Below are 15,248 nucleotides of genomic sequence, written 5' to 3' on the forward strand. Positions count from 1 at the left end.
ACCTCATGAATATGCAATGAGCCCCCGGTTAACAGAGGACGCCACTGGCGGGGGGGGGTGCGACGTCACCGCCTGAGGCGCGAGCTGCCCTGCCAAAACTACGAGGAAGGGGGTTATGGCGTAACGCTGTTGTGCCTTCAGTTTCCCAAGGTGTGGGGTTATCACGGCGTGTGGTGGGCTGAGAGGTTTTGGGGGTTCGTTGGTTACATTATAGATCATATCTATAATGTAAATATCTAATGGCTTCACTCGCAATTCGTGGAAACCTCATAGCAGCCTGCTGGTGTCTGAAGGAGGCCTACAAGGATATTGGAGAGGGGCTCTTCATCAGGGAGTGTAGCAATAGGGCAAGGGGGAATAGCTTTAAACTGTCAGAGGGGACATTTACATTAGACATTAGGCAGAAGTTCTTCCCTGTGAGGGTGCTGAGGCCCTGGCACAGGTTGCCCAAAGAAGCTGTGGCTGCCCCATCCCTGGCAGTGTTCAAGGCCAGGTTGGATGGGGCCTGGATCAACCTGCTCTAGTAGAAGGTGTCTCTGCCTGTAGCAGGGGTTGGAACTGGATGAGCTTTAAGGTCCCTTCCAATCCAAACCACTCTGTAATTCTGTCTCCCCTAAAAGGCACCCAAACACTGCTCTCCAGTGACTGTTTCTGAAGTGAGCATTGCAACTCATTGGATGACTTGTCTTTGTTTTTCTTCAAAAAAATATATAGGTAATGGAAAATGAATAATGCTGCACAGGAAAACTCCCAGGATTGTGTATAAAGTTGTCTGAGCCAACGTTTTGAAACTCCAAGCACTCAAAAGCAAATAGGTGATTGCCTACAATCTTTGTGAATATCCATGAAATAAATACAGAATTATTTCAAAAATATAAGGGATTATTTCATAATAGCACAATAACCTTGAATATCTGCATTAATAAAACAAGCACACATTTTGAAGCAGTCCTTTCCTACAAAATACCCTTAAGAAGGTGAGGTGCGGAGAAGACACAAGCTGCAAAAGTCATGTGGAATTGTGCAACTGTAATGGGAGTTGAGGAGGAGGTTGGGTGACTGGCAGAAAGCTTGGAGAAATGTGGGATGTGGAGATGGTGGGGTTAAGAGTAGTTACATTGAACTGAGCCAAGTAAAAGTAGGGTATATATTCCAATTATATATTCCAACATATGGAATATATTCCAGTTTTGCAGTTGGAATTCTGCATTCCTGCTATACACAGCACATTGAAGCTAGTGAAAAACTGAGTAAGAATTGTTCCAAAATAAAATAAGAAAGACTTGCAGAAGCCTATAGTATGCATACATGAGACATGTTAAACTCAACTTTCAGAAAGTGAGAAGGGATCACGTGCAGCTTGGCACAGGATGTCGCACAGAAAAGAGTCAATATATTCAGGTTAATTACAACAGACATTATTTTGAGAGTACTGGAAAACTCTACCACTGATTTACTCAAACACTGCATGAAAGATGAAGGGTTGTATGCCACCTACTTAGTTTTAGGTCATGAGTCCAATTTCTTTCCCAGTTCCCTCAGTTGCTTAAGACAGAACAGAGGATGGCTTTTCTGTAGGCCATGTGATGCCACCCAGTGAGCACATGTCCTTGTAAACTCCAAAGAACATTAAATAACAAAGACTGGTTTATACTGTCTCTGTACAGGTGAACTCCTAACCTGGGAGCTACTAACTTCATCTGGCACTTATGTCTTACACTGTGACAAATGTAATGGGATTATTTTTATGAATGCGTATTGAATAGTAAGAATAAGTACAGCTATTGAACCATTTTGAATCACAGGCTGGGTTGGGTTGGAAAATACCTTTGAGCTCATCTGGTTCAAACCCCTTGCCACAGGCAGGGACACCTTCCACTAGAGCAGGTTGCTCAAAGCCTGTTCTGTTGGGGTTTGGACATACTTTTCCTATTAGCTTGGTGTAGCTAAGGCATGTAATGGGATTTTCCTAAGTTGCAATAAAGAGAAAAGTTTGTGGCAAAAAAATGAAGCCCTTGTTTCTACATTTTCTAGCTCTCATTTCTTCTCAGGATACCACCCCATAGCATGTGCTGCACTTTTCCTTGTGCAGGCTTTGAACAGAAAACACTCCTTAAATTTCATCAATGGTTTTCTGTGTAAGAAGGAGCAACAGAAAAACTTAACCACCCTTCCTGATACAACTGCTTTTCCTTGCTCTTTTATGGCAGATTAAGGTGGGATGATATAATTTCTGCTGCTATTTTTCAGTCAGGCTTCTAAAAATCACATTTGTCTTTCTATTTGGAACTACTGTGTTGGATTCTTGCTCTTATTGTTATGGTTGTAGTGACCCTCTCTTTTTCAAATATTTATGTGGCTACATCACACAAGTTTTCAATATACAGGCAATGAAATGATAACTCCACATTAGAAACACAGATGTAGGTTTCATGGCTTTGTTTACCCTATAGTGTTCTTTAAACAAGCACTTGCTATCTTTTGCTACTGCCAAGGTTAGCCCTTGTAAAACAATAGCAAACAATTTGCCTGTGAAATACCTTTTGTACTAATCAACCTATTATGAAATAGTTACCATTCTTAGATGCTCTATTTATCTAAGTGATACATTATTCCCTTTCCCAGAGGGAAAAGCTCACAGAAATGTATTTTCTCTCTTCAAGCAATGTGAAAACAAGGCTTTTTCAGTTGGGAACTTTGATTCTGAACCATTTTAATCCACTCCTTTCTCCTTCTATGAAATTCTCCTGCTGTCGGATAAAATTATTAATTGATAACTTGCTGTGATGGATGGATGTATTACATGCTTATGGGGAGAGAGGGACATTTCTATCCTTGGAGGACTCAAAAAGTAACAGGTAGGATCCTTCAGTTGAGCAAATTCCTCAAGTTGTATGAATAGAAAAAAAAAAGCCCCAAATAAAAAAAAACCCCACACACAAAACAAACCAATGTCAACACAGGAGTCACAGACAACGCAGGAACAATCAATGTGATCAGCGAATGCCAATTTATTACAAAGCTTTAACTCTTTATATACCATTTCTTACAGGCACTTACAGTGATTTGGCATATTATGATTGGATACATGTCTTGAAGACCCTTAGCGACTAACACGTAATTTGTTAAGCACAGGTGTGAGAACTTGGCCTTGAAAGCTTGCCAACAGTCCGCAGTTCTCATTAACTTGGTAAATTACAGCTTCTTCTTCTCTTGCTTACTTAAGCTTCCTTGGGGCTCTCAGGGCCTTGCTGTACCTTTCAGGATTATTCAGTTTATGTACCAATTATGCATTCTCCCATGAGAATACTGTCTCCACAAACCAACCCATAAAATAAAAAATAAAATTAAAAAAAAAAACCAACCCACCCCCCCCACCCCCCCCAACCTGAAACAACCCCCATACAAATAATCCCCCCAAACAACCTCCCTTTCATATTGTTGAATAGAGAACTGAGATTGAGAAACAGAAGACAGTGGTACAGAGCTCACCTAAGGCTCTGGCTTAGGGAATACCATGTGAATAAAGCATGCTGTGTATGCCCGTGGTGCTGCTGAGAGCTGGACACAGAGGCCAGCCCCACATTCAAGGACTCATGAAGCACATGTTATCAGTTGGCTGTTTGTGAGATGCTGAATAGTGAGACAGAAGCAACCAAGATTCCTTGACCAAGGCCATCTACAGAAGTTGCTCAAAACACAGTAAGAGACACAACTGCAGTATGCTGCTTTGCTTCTTCCTATGAACTACTCTTCCTTCCTCCTAATCTTTTATGCATTCTTCAAATGACTGTCTCATCACTATGCTCTGTTTCTCTCCAATTACCATGAAAAGTTAGAGGAGCTGTCTTAAGGTATTTCATATAAATGCATGTTTTCAGGAATGATATGTAGAATTAAAAATTATGAAAGTTCAGAAATCAAGCCCACAAAGTTTAAGTTTTTATTCACTTCCTTTGGTCTTCTTCCTGAAGTATTACTTCAAGAGTATATAGAAGAATGAATGAATATAGACTAGCCCCAAAATTGTGGCCATGAACTTTATGTTCTGCCTTTAAAGTATTTTTTATTTTTAGGAACTGAACCCACATAATTTGAGAAATTGTTGGGGCACTTTTAATTTGGTAGGAAAACAGCATATTTTCCTTAAATTTCACAGTGTAGTACTTTGTAATGTAATACAATACAATAGTTGGTGTGGGCTATCCTGAGCATGTACCAGGTTCTCCTTTATTTCCTTCAGAAGGAATAAGGTTAAGTGTACCATGCACTGCACAGGGAATGAGGTGGGAGTGGTGAGGGAATATACCTGCTGAAAAGCAGTTTTCCAGGGCTTAAATCTGTAGCTATTCTGCTCTGGGACTAGAGTTAGTTCAGAAGTGCATTTTAAAGTCATTTGATTCAATGTTTGTGAATGGATGAAGTACAGCTTGTTAAACAGCTAGCATTAATTTCCCTATATGTCTGGCTAAGTAGTTAGACTAATGAAGACCTGGCAGAAGGGCTAAAGTTAGATGTAATGTAAGCCTCTGAGAAAAAAAATGTATGGGTTTCTTTAGTATGTGGTATAAGAGATCAAGAGGGATTGGTTGGATTTTATTCTTTTAAATACGCTTTTCCTAATGTTTTATACAGTTTGTTTCCATAAACTGTTGAAAATGGGATGAGATGATGGTTGTGCTTTCACATACGGTGTTCTTTTTCCCTCTGCTAATGTGTTCAGAGATCTTCTCAATGAAGGGAGAATAACTTCAGATATATAAACCCCCAAACCTTAAGGGTGTCCTATAAATGACTTGTTCTCTGCCTTGTGTGACTCAGCCTTGAGTGATAAATACCATCAGCAAAAATGATGGCATTGGGGTGTTATTTTTTGCCATGTGTTGAGCATATTTTAAGTGGCGGATCTAGAATCACAGCAAGACATTACAAGGAATGGTTTTTAGCTCATAAAGTGTACTTATTCTGAAAGTTAATGAGTCTGTCTGTACTGCTGTTATTAAAGGGTAGAAGTAAATTTCTGTAATGATGTAAAGTGCAGTAGTTGGGGGATCTCTATTCCATCCTAGCAAAAGCTGACACTTAAATCTGAGACAGTTTTTAAAGTACTGTGATTTTATTAATATTCTTCTATCAAACTGTACCTGAATAAATTTGTAACTTCATTTCACAAATAACGAGCAGAATGAGACAAGTCAGATGTTTTAACCAAAACCATTGGACAGACCACTGGGTGTAGAAATAACCTTTTGACCAAGAAAGCCAGCAGGGAGACTGTGGTAAGCAACTTCAGACTTTGTATAGGCCTTCTTTTTCTTCAGAATGGAGCAGCCTTTGCTCCTTGAGGAGACATATATTAGTATGTCTGTTGCTCAAAGGCTTATATGAAGTTTGTAGCTTACAGAATCTCTTGGGAAATATCCAAGATAAACCAGAAGAGGACAGGGAATAGGGCTAATAAGTAGGAAAAGAAGAAGAGAGGAACAGCTGATTTCCTTAAAAAAAAAAAAAAAAAGGTGGGAAGAGTAAAAGCACAAAATTGAGGTTTGGAACAGTGGTGTATATGTAAGACTGAGAAAGAACAGAAAGCAGGATGATCTGTGAACAAAGAGAGCAGACAGGACAGGTCATCTCAATATCTGGAGGTGCTTGTTACGAAGGATATAAGCCTTTTGTTGAAAACTGGATTTCAGATTTGGGAACATCCACATAGGTACTGGAGAGACAACAAAGCAGTTAATTCTGTTGTGCTTGGTCCTTGTGAAAGCTGTGAAGAACACTTTGCATGACTTAATCCTGTCAGTTTTCAAGGCAAGTGCATTCAAATTGAATCAGGTGTACAGAAGAAACATTCCAGTTATCTCGAAAATGGATGGCTTATCATATCAGAGAACACTTAAAAGATTTGGTTTGTTTAGACTAGATAAATAAAGGCTGGACAAGATACAATTACTGCCTTTAAATATGTCAAGGGATTAAGCTACAGGAACCAGAAAAGAAAAATAGCCCATAAGCTAAAGGTCAATATTAGCAGCATTACCAGAGGTCATGAATAAATTCAGGTTGAGAAAAAGAAGATGCTGTGATGTGGTTTTTTACAGGACCTGTAGTCTCAAATGGGAGATTTCAAGTACTGTATGCACCCTATGATCAGATGAGTCTCAAACTGTGAGAAGGTAGGTAGGTTACCCTGCCTTCTGAAAGATGCAACTCCAACATGCAATTCTGTTTAAGCTCATCCCTAAAAGCATGGGGTTCTGTCCTTAGCTTACTTTCAGAGTGCTGTGTAAACAGTGTCACATGGATCCAAAATCAGTTTCCACATGTGAAATTTTTCACATCACTTTGAGAAATTTACTCACTCCTAAATAGAATGTAGCAGAACTTCTGCAGTTTTGCAGAGTGACTCATTTAGAATGTGTGAATGTGTGACTGCATGCATTTTACATAGCTGGAGTGAGCAAGATCAGGGAGCTTAGTAGTCATGTGTTAGCACAGCAACTCACTGCTGTGTTTGTTGGAAGAAGCTGGGTGTAAGTGTGGAGGAGGGATCACAGCAATGCATGTTGGTCTCAGTGGTGTGTTGGCCTTTAGGGCTTAATGTAAGCAGCCCAATTTAGACAACTGAGCAAATCCAACCATTTTAGCTGTGCATGAAAGCTATAGAAGTGTTTCAGGCCACTAGCACTAGCAGTTGCCATGGGAGTCAGACACCTTGCTGCTCTCATTTGATAAATGTGGCTTAATGATTAATTTCCATCTGAAGGAGATGTTACTTCTCTAGCTTACTTAAGCCTGGGGAAGGAATCTGCTGACTCAGGTGTACATTAGGGAGCTAGGCTTCATTACTGCTAATGAACCGATTAAGGAAGTATTGCCAGGAGGCTTTGCTTGGTTCAAGGGATAATGCATGTGAAGTCTTGGTATGTACCTGTAGAGTATAGTTTTTGTTTCCTGGGTTGTACCCTGGATATTATGCAGATAACACGAAGCTTAGTTAGAGCCTTAATTTTTAAGTGTAACAACCATAACGAAAATGAAAACTGTTAAATCCTCGCTACAAAGGGAGGATCTCGAGCATCGTACATAGGTGGTTTATCCTGACAAGGCGAATGTTGTTTCAGATTTTATTTTCAGTAATCGAACACAATTCAACCTTCCTCTAGTGCTTTGAAAATCCTCTGGAAAATCTTTTGCTCATTTTTTGTGTATGTTTAGACACAACGAACCTCAAGTAGTTGCATTCTTACCATGCTGTAAGTCCCTTGTTCTTGCTGCAATTGCAGCTTGGATGAACTTGGTCTTACCAGCCTTGTGGAAACAGCAGTGGTTTTTGTGGTGTGATTCCAGTAAAAGCTGATGGAGATGGTTTTGACACATTAATTTTCCAACTCTTGACTGGATTTGGAGTTAGGTTGTTAGTAACAATAGTGGGAAGAACAACATTCCATTTTATCAATGATAAAGTGATGCCAAAATTTCATTGATTAAGTTGATTTCATGAAGAAACAGATGTTTAACAGGATGTGTTTCTCCCCAAAAAAAAGAAACAGAAATTCTGTATAACCCAGCATGATTGCTGATCTATATTTCAAACACCCTATTTTTACTCATGCTATTGAATTGTCCATCTCTCCTTCTAAAAAAATATCTTTTCAATTTCCATCTCTCAAAAGACAAAAATTTCTGGCTAAGAATAAACTCCTTACTCCTTCCCACAATGTTCTTCCAGTTACATTGGAATCTTATCTTAATTTTAGTTTGCCATGTGAGCAAAGCAGTCTACTATGTGCTCACAAAGCCAAGTCTGTGTGTGATTATCTAACACACATGTGCTTCAAGTATATCCAAGCAGAATTCAAATGTTCCTAAACTCAGCTTAGTACAGTACCGACTTTGTTTCCTGTTGTCCTTCGAGTTCTGATGATAGATTAGTTACAGACAAGGAATCAAAGAGAAGTTTGTCTGATACTGTGTTTTATTCAGACTACAGCACAAGGTTCATATTTTCAGATATTAAGCCACATTTTTGAATTAGTGAAGGCTGACGTGGGTAGCTTGAGGCTTATGTCTTTCAAATGGATATGACCCATTCTGATATGTAAAGAAGAATGGAAAGGGAAAGCATACAACTTGTTCAAGTAACTGTTAAATTCATATGCACCGACCCTCCATCTGTCGGTTCGTGGTGGACATATTAACAGTGGATTCTCATTTTGACTTTGGTCTGACATAAACATGAATAATAAAATGTCAGTTTGTATTTAACAATGTGTAAAGATCTTTCTTTGAATGGCTTTACCTTCTAATGATTTTTTATTATTTTTTTTTTTTTAAGGAACAAGCATTGAATGACAGCACTTGAGTAGCTGGCTTTCTTCTTACAAAACCAAATTCATAATGTTCAGAGGAGATGTTATTACCCATTCTGCAACAGTTATTTCCAGAACGGGAAGCTAATAGTGAATTTGATCTAAGATTATGATAGTGCTACTTCTTTAAGGTAAACATACACTTAATTTAAGAATGTGTTCTTCTCAGAGGTTGGATAGTAATTAACAAGCTTTGTCACAGTCATAAAAATGATTGCCTATTGAACAATAAAACTATCCCTCTAGGTTATAATCCAACTCACCTATGATTATCAGACTGAGACCCTATAAAAGAGTTACTGATGTAACCCTCATAAAGAGGACGTTGAAACCACATTTGAAATATGTATGAAAACCAGTTCAAAATGCACTGCATTACAAGAAAAAGGGTATGTGGCATTTACAAGAAACAGCCATTCCGTATTATGCAAGAAGAACCAATTCCAGTGATATATTTAAATTGTTTGGGGGAGTGGAGGGTGGGAATCCTAAGATCTGAACATACGCTAAATGTTAGAAGAGAGAGTTTTGATTTCATCTAACATATTTAGTGGGACAGATGGGATTTTTGTTTCCCAATTCTGGGAGTTGCCTTTAAGAATTCCATCCTGGAGTGGGTCCAGGATACTTTTTTTTCTGTGACTTAGTCACATATTCAAAAGGACTTGAAATGTGAGGATAGGCCAATACTTTTCCTTTAAGAGTTTCAAAGAACAGCAAATAGTGTGTGCTATGTCTGTGCAACTTTCCTCTATAACCATGAAAAACTGTAGAAAATAAATAATGAAAACTGATGGATTGCCAGTGAATGAAGATGACAGACATGACTTTTTATGTATCTTTTAAAAGACAGCATAAAAAGGAACTAACAAAGGATTATTGATACATCATGGCATATGCTAACATATACTCACTGTTCTGTCTGCCCTTTTTGCATTCTCCTGCTCGTAGTTATTAGCAAGACTTTCTAAAAGAAGGAACTGGGTTTTCAGAATCACATGGCAAATATATCCTGAAGCCTTTATATATGAAGAATTTTCCAGTGCTGCCAGCTGCTGATGTAATTTCAGAAACACAGTTAATTTTGCTTGTGATATTAGAATGTTGCTGTGGAAGTTAATTTTCAGCCTTAGCCTAGTTCTGGAAAGAAATATGTAGAAGAATAACTTGGAAATACAGATCCAATGTTTTCTTCACGGTTGCAACTGCTTAGAGGAAGAAAAATTATTGCTTAAGCAGTATGCTGCTTATATATATTTAAACAACACTCTGGTGTATAATGCTGCAAAGGAGCATTATATTATGCACCACAATGTCAACATTATGTGATTAGGCAGCAGTCTGTAGAAAAAACCTGTTACGTGATCAGAAGACAGGCTTGTTTCACCAGGCCAGAGAAGCATACATGCTATTTTTACTCCAGTTTCTGAGAACTTCAGTAGCTGGAATTTGGGTTGCAATGTCAATAGAGGCACTGAATGCCACAGTTTGGCTATACTAAGTGACTTCTCACACTGAATTGGAGTGATGTGTGTGTGTGCGTGTAGGAAACACTTCAGTTTGAATAAATTGAGCAGTCCCCAAACAATGTGACAGTTTGAGTTCCTCAAACTCTAAATGGAACCTAATTCACACTGAATGCAATTGGTTATAGTTCAGCATTGATTAATCTTCAACTGAAATCAATACCTCCGTCTGGACAGGGGGAGATTAGGCTAGTCAGAAACGTACTGTGATGTTTGCTTTTGTAGTCCATTTGAGAGGTCAGATAATGGAGACATCAATTAAAAGCAGGATAAACATCAGGCTTCTTCGAGTGGAATAGCCTTTTCCTTTCTCAAATGGGAGTGTGAATTTATCTTCAGAACAAGCTGCCAACTCACTGGTTATGTTTATATCCAGTATATCCCAAACATGACCAGTGAAAATTTCAGTTTTCAAACTTGTTTTTTAGAAAGCAGACACTGGATTTTTGACTGCAAACATCAGTGTTAAAACCTGGTTTACAGAAAGCAGTGGGATTTTTAACATCATTCACTTTTCAGTGTTTGTTCCAATTATGTCAGCATGACTTCAACATATGGCCATAATGCATGCACGTTTGAAGAAAATACTTCAATTTGAATGAAACTGGGTAAACCTCAGTGTGCCACTTCCAGTTCTTCAGGCTCCAAATGGAACCTAACCATGTTATCTCCTGAGTTCTTTATTGGCAATGTTTCATCTGTGGGATAAAACTATAGTACTTATCCATTGACCTTTACCATCAGGCTGTAAATATCCTGTTTTCCTCCAATAGACTTGGTAAATACTATGGTTTCATCCTCCTCAGATGTGGTTTTGTTGTATGTATCTTTTTTTTTTCAGGGCAAAGGGGATAAGTTTGGCTCCCAGCCTCGTTTTATAGGCCCCAAACACTGATGCCTCCAGTAGTCAGAGGTGCTATCACCAAGGCTGTTGTTTAACATGTAGTCTTACCCACTGAATCAGAACATGTGCTGAGAAGTAGGCTGTCCTCACAACTAGGAAGTATGTTGGCTGTTCTGATTCTAGGGGCCTGTGGCCTTGGACTTGTGGAGGAAAGAAAAGTACATGAGGGGTTTTATGGGGTTGTATTCTGCTCCATAACAGATGTGGTCATTTGGCTATATATTTACAGATATATTAGAAAAGTAAGCCAAAGTGCAAGCCTCTCTAGTGTTGATGGTGAGTTCTTACATTGTTTTTGATTCTGCACAATTATTATGCAAGAAGGCAAAGCCAGCTGTGAGATAGATGGAGCCACATATGTTTCCACACCCAAGAGGGAGGTTTGTGTACAGAGCTACATTCAGGAATAAGGCCAAATGAATGATACCAAAGGTTATTCACAGAGAGATGCCTGGATTTGTAGATAGATTCACTTGGATTGTATGGGTGATTGGTTGGCTTTGTGTTAAGCTTTCTGGCTGTAATAGAATTCTTGCACTGAGGTCTATAAAGCAGTAAATAGTGAAGTAGTACTTGGAGAGTATTCCGGTCAGCAATCTAAATTCAAGATGATTGCATAACTTGTGTATGTGGTCTCTTTCCCAAACTAGGGTTGGATGTGCACCTTCCTCCTCCACAAAACTGATGGCACCTTGCCACCACCAGCTAGGAAAGTCTAGTGTGAAAAGAGACGCCACATTCTTTTCCTCTCTCATTTGCTGTAGCACTGAAAAGCTCTGCAAAACAAGATAAAAGCTACTGCCGTACTGAGCCTTCAGGACTGGCTCAATGTGAGGATGATTCCACTATTTATCTGTAGGGCTGCCTTTTCTTACCTACATCAGCCAGAGCACAGAATAGTTGCAGAGTTAGGAAAATAGAGAACAGTCACCAGACAGACTTCTGTTTGCTTACCATAGCCCCAAGCAGAGGGAATAAAGCTTATTCAACAGTGCTCTGATTCCAGTCAGCAGTACCAGGGGCACTGGTCAGGGCTATAAGCAGGCAGATCAAGGAGTGCCACTGTCACACATGCCATCTCATACCCAACACGTATAAAAAGAGAGCTGCCTTTAGTGTGAGTTAGATAAAGTAGATTTTCTTTATGTAAGTGTAAGATTATTCTTCTCTGTTATAGCTTCTTTCTTTAATCTTTTGCCTTTTTTGGAGATGATGGGACTAAAAAGATTTGTCCATATTTCAGCCTTATTTACAGCTAACCTTATGCCAAGAACAGTGCTGTGGAGAAATGAGCTCCCAGAGTGCATACAGCTAACTATTGTAGAGGGCTGAGTGAATGCACCAAAGGAGATTTACAGATGGATATGTGGATTTTCCTAACAACCCTCCTTCCCCTGTTATAGTCTCACATACCAGACTAATTTTTCTTCCTTTTATAAGAAAAAAAAACACTGCTGGGATTAAAGCAGGCACAGAGCATTTCAGATGAGGGATAAGACAATAAAGTTTACAAAGCCAAATGTTGTCTGTAATCATAATTGTAAAGCTTCCATTTCCATACTATTCAGTCATTTCCAAAGTGACTTTTAAAGAATACAGCATTTGCGGACAGATGCTTTATATCATTTCTAATCTACCCTAGAACAAATCACATGCATATGATCTGTAATTTGGTTTCTTTTCTCTATTATGTAGCACACACACTTCCCTGAATAGATGCGAGTCTTTAGAAATGCTAAACACATCCTTAGCTCAAGCTGAAATGGAAAAGCTGCAGGTAACTGCCACTGATGAAATGCAGGCCATATTGTCTCAGCTAAGACTAGCCTGCAAGGGATACAGGTTTTTTAAAGTAGGGATCCTACAGGCTAAGGGACTCTGCTTGTATAGTAAAACATCTTCAATAAAGCCTACTGACTAGGGAAGAGCTAGAAAATGCCTTGAGGTGGGCTATAAATATCAGTATACCTAGCCTATTACTGAGTCACCGTTGAGAAGTAGAGGCACAATTCAGGAAGATGAGTAGGTAATGGTGTCCCAGTGCAACTGAGCACTTCCTCCCAGCCACAGCCCAAGTAGAAACAACCCCCGATGAACAAATAGGAGAGTACAGATTCTGCTTGGTGACATTACACGTTGCTTGTGTTAGCTGATTTGAGATATGGAGGGGTCCTTCCTTCTATTGCAGTGTTGTCCTGGAGAAGCAGGCTGGTAGAGGGCGTCTCGGTTCGGGCTCTGCATGAAGCCGCCGCCCTCGTTCCGCGATCTCGTACTGTGCCCGAAGCCCCGGCGGGACAGCCCCTGTCCGGCGCAAGCAGCGGCCACGGGCAGCGAGGATCTTGGACACCGCTCCCCGTTACCGGCCGTGCCCCGAGAACAGCTCTGCCGCGAAGCCCCCGGGAAACGCCGGACGCCGGCACAACCGCTGCACCGCTAGGGCCCCGGGGAGCGGACAACGCTGACACTAAACTACCCAACCCCGGCCAGCGCAAGTACATAGCTGAGTGGGGGAGCTTCGAGAGCATTCGTGGAGCGGGGCGGAGGAGATTTGAGCCCCATCGTCCGCCGTCGTCCGCCATCCATCTGGCTCGCTCCCCACCGGCGCCGCTGCTCCGGGCTCCTCCAGCGGGGCCCAGGTGAGGCGCGGGGGGGGTTGGGACCCGGTGGGGAGCGCACGCAGGAGCGGCGGGGCTCTGGGAATAAAGCCCTGAGGTCCAGAGCCGGTGACCTCCGTCCTCGCTCGAGGCGCTGGCGGCTCCCCGGGTCAGGGCTCGCCCCGTGGGTCCCCCCAGCCAGTTCCTAAGCACCGCCCGGCCAGGCCGTGGCTCCCGAGGCCGTCCCACGGGGCAAGCCTCAACTAGGGCCGGTTTGCGGCTCAGTCAGGGGCGGTTCGGGTCTCAGGAGCGTGTTTTGCAGGCTTAGGAGGGTGTTTTGGTGCTCTCGACCTGGGACCGGGGCTGTACCCAGCCAGGCATTTCCCGGCCATAGAACAGATCCTCGGCCCCGTGCCTGGGCCAGAACTTAAGTCCTGCTACCTTTGGGCTCAGAAGCAAGCCGCTATGAGGTGTTTCTGGGGTCAGGGCTGGGCTGGGGACTGTTACGCTGTGGGACAGGGGTGGAGGGGTGCAGTCGCATTGGTCCCCAAATGCTGGGATGCCGGCATGCACCAGGCTGCATTAAACATCTGAGATAGGCAAAAGGTGCTTTTCACACTTTGTTTGGGCTTCAACTTTTTATTTACTCAAGGCATGTACAACCACAGGAGTCCTGGGTGTTTGTTAGCCCAGAGCTGGATGGTGAACAATTATGACAGGTTATATTCATCTACGTGTTGTGACAGTGAGTGATTCCTGACCTGGCCACAAGCCAGCCTCAGTTCAACAAGCACAAGCTGTAACTGACTGGGGCTGCACCTGAAACAGCAAACAGAGCTAGAAATGGACATGAGCTGCAGCCACAATGGAACCGGAGCCATCCAGGGGCTGGGCCTGGAAAAAAAAGAGGGCAGAAACAGAGACCTGAGGCTGCAGTCAAGCCTTGAGCCGTAAATGAGCTGGAGCTGCAAAAAAAAATATCGAGCTGTTATGTGGGCAAACCACTGACCTGAAGCTGCAAATGAGCTGGAACTGTCTGCAGGATCGACCTGAACCCAGAGCAGAAAGCAACATGAGCTATAGCCAAAACTGAACTGGAGATGTAGATGTTCAGGAGCTGTGGCTAAAAGGGGGCCTGAACCAACACACAAAACAACCAAACCCTAAATCAAAACCCAAACCCAAACTCAATCAAACCAAATCCAAACCCAAAACTAAACGACATTCATAACCAAACACAACCTCAGAACAACCCCATCACCAAGAAGAAAGGGAGGCCCAAACCCAGAGCTGTGTCCAAGCTGGAGCTGTACAGTCCTTGGAGCATTGCGGGCAGGTGCAGGCAAGGGCAGCAGCAGTGCCGGGCAGCAGCCCAGCTGCTTCCTGGGGCTTCACACAGCACACACTGTGGCTGGGGCTCCTCTGTCCATTCCTGTGAAGGGACAGATGTGGCACAGTCAGCTCCTGGGAGCTCAAACTGGTCAGAGCTGTCTGTGAGCTGGAGCTGAACCAAACCAGAGGAGCTGCAAATGAACAGAAACTGGGCCTGAAAGAAATGGAAACCTGAACCAACACACAAACCAACCCAAACCCAAATCAAAACCTAAACCCAAGTCAAACAAGCAAAATCAAAACAACACAACCCAAACGAACCAAACCCAACCCCAAAACGAACCCAAAAGCAAAACAGGGCCCAAATCCCCAACCTGTGCCCATGTCCATCCTGGAGCCATGCACTCCTCTCACTGCCACAGGGCAGGTGGCAGCGTCGGCAGCCCTCCTTCTTCTGGGGCTCTACACAGCCCAGCATGGCTGGGGCTCCTCTGCCCATCCATGTGTCCATCCCTTTGCA

General features: G+C 42.0%; 1 long non-coding RNA gene across 1 annotated transcript; it reads right to left on the bottom strand.

The window, feature by feature from the left end:
- Window positions 1-13,930: 13,930 nt before the first annotated feature.
- On the bottom strand, window positions 13,931-14,722 carry LOC133226117 (uncharacterized). The gene is made up of 3 exons (XR_009729410.1): window positions 14,681-14,722; window positions 14,406-14,513; window positions 13,931-14,290 (listed from the first exon to the last, which is right to left on the bottom strand). It is a non-coding gene; the product is annotated as an uncharacterized LOC133226117 (long non-coding RNA).
- Window positions 14,723-15,248: the final 526 nt, after the last annotated feature.

Source organism: Neopsephotus bourkii, unplaced genomic scaffold, assembly GCF_033783945.1.
Source record: "Neopsephotus bourkii isolate Nb327-2 ecotype Australia unplaced genomic scaffold, CSIRO-AGI_Nbou_v1 NB_1768, whole genome shotgun sequence".
NCBI lineage: Eukaryota > Metazoa > Chordata > Aves > Psittaciformes > Psittacidae > Neopsephotus > Neopsephotus bourkii.